The following is a 2087-nucleotide window of genomic DNA, read 5'->3' as shown; positions in this document are numbered from 1 at the left end:
TCATCAAGGAATCTTAATGGTACAGAACATGAAGACACACATTTGAAAACTACTTTATATTACATGAGCCCACATCAAAGCTCGTTCAGCCACGGTTAACAATGCATCAGTCAACTACATTCACAACCCACCTGACCGCTGTAATGCCATCAAACAGGATCTTAAAGGAACAGTTCACCCAAAATTAAAACCTGCTGAAAATGTGTTCACCCTCAGGTCATCCCAGATCAGGATGAGTGCGTTTCTTCATCAGGTTTGGAGAAATGTAGCACTGCATCAGTGTCTCAGCAATGGATGCTCTGCAGTGAATGGGTGCCGTCAGAATGAGAGTCCAAACAGCTGATAAAAACATCACAATAATCCACAGCACTCCAGTCCATCAGTGAACATCTGGAGAAGACAAAAGCTGAAACTAATCCAGCATTAAGACCTTTTTAACTAAAATATGAGTTCATAATCCATAATAACTCTTCCTCCAGTGAGTCAGTGTTCTGGTGTGAATCAGGAGAGAAATCTGCACAGATCAAGCAGCGTTTAAACAGCTCTAAACACATATGTGGCTGGATTTTGATGCGAGAGACAACAGCAGATGCACTTTTTCACTGGAGGAAGAGTTATTATGGATTATAGACTCAATGTATTTTAGTTAAAAGCGTCTTAATGCTGGATTAGTTTCAGCTTTTGTCTTCTCCAGATGTTCACTGATGGACTGGAGTGCTGTGGATTATTGTGATGTTTTTATCAGCTCTCATTCTGACGGCACCCATTCACTTGCAGTGACACACTGATGCAGTGCTACATTTCTCCAAACATGATGAAGACACACACTCACCTACATCTGGGATGACCTGAGGGCGAGCATGTTTTCATGTTGAGGTCATTCAGAAACAGAAGTGAGGAAGAACATTGACACAAACCCTCTGGTAGCTGTCGACCGCCACACTGTGAGGGATGTAGAACTGAGCGAGTCCCTGTCCTCTCTCTCCGTGCATCCACAGCACCTGCAGATCTGACACACACCGATGCGTCACATTCTCTCATCTGTGCATGAACGTTTTCACATACAAACCCGGATTTTCTATTCAAATGTATTCTATATTTAAGAAATGTAAGAGCAACTAATAATATTGTTTTTTTCATTGTGGACGTGTTTTGTGCAAATTACACAATTCATTATATATATATGCGCGTGTTATAATAAAATTATTATTTTGATTATTTTAATTCCTTTTATGTAAAGCACTTTGAATTATGATTGTGTATGAAATGTGCTATATAGATAAACTTGCCTTGCCTTATTTGATATTATATTATTTCAGCTAGTTGCCAGGGCATTTCACTTTCTCATTTAGTTTAAGTTGATGCACTAAAATAACTAAAAAGAAAAAAAAATGAATAAAAATTATTAAAAAGTAACCAAACCTCACAACAACATTATTAAAACATTTACTAAAACTATAGTAAAACAGAAATTGTAAAAATAAAATATGAATTAAAAACTATAATAATACCTTGAGGATACTGAAATAATGCTGATACACACATACTGTCAATCAAGCAGAAATGTTTGATGAGAAGTAAACGCGTGTAGAAATGTGAGCTAATGAGAGCCAGTGATGCTAAAATCATCATAAAGCGCACCTCTGGAGAGTTTGATCAGGCGGTTGTTCATGCCGCCGTCTCCGTCCACTATGTAGATTTCTCCAGAACTGTGCACGAATATTTCAGCCGGCTGGTCGAACTGGAGCGGACTGAGAGAAGATCCGGCTTTCCCAGGAGATCCCAGAACCTGCAGCAGCTTCCCTGACGGAGAATACTGCTTCACCGTGTGTCCGTACGGCCCTGAAACACACACACACACACACACACACACACACGTCACACACACACACACTCGCGCTACACACACACACACACACACACACACAGCCGCGTTACACACACAGCCGCGTTACTCACACGTCTCACACACACGTCACACACACACGTCACACACACACGTCACACACACACGTCACACACACACACACTCGCGTTACTCACACGTCACACCCACACAAACACAACTCCCCCCTACTCACTCGGCT

This window comes from Sinocyclocheilus grahami, unplaced genomic scaffold (assembly GCF_001515645.1).
Source record: "Sinocyclocheilus grahami isolate Dianchi unplaced genomic scaffold, SAMN03320097.WGS_v1.1 scaffold1007.1, whole genome shotgun sequence".
In the NCBI taxonomy this organism is placed as follows: Eukaryota; Metazoa; Chordata; class Actinopteri; order Cypriniformes; family Cyprinidae; genus Sinocyclocheilus; species Sinocyclocheilus grahami.
Note: the sequence above shows the minus strand (reverse complement) of the source record.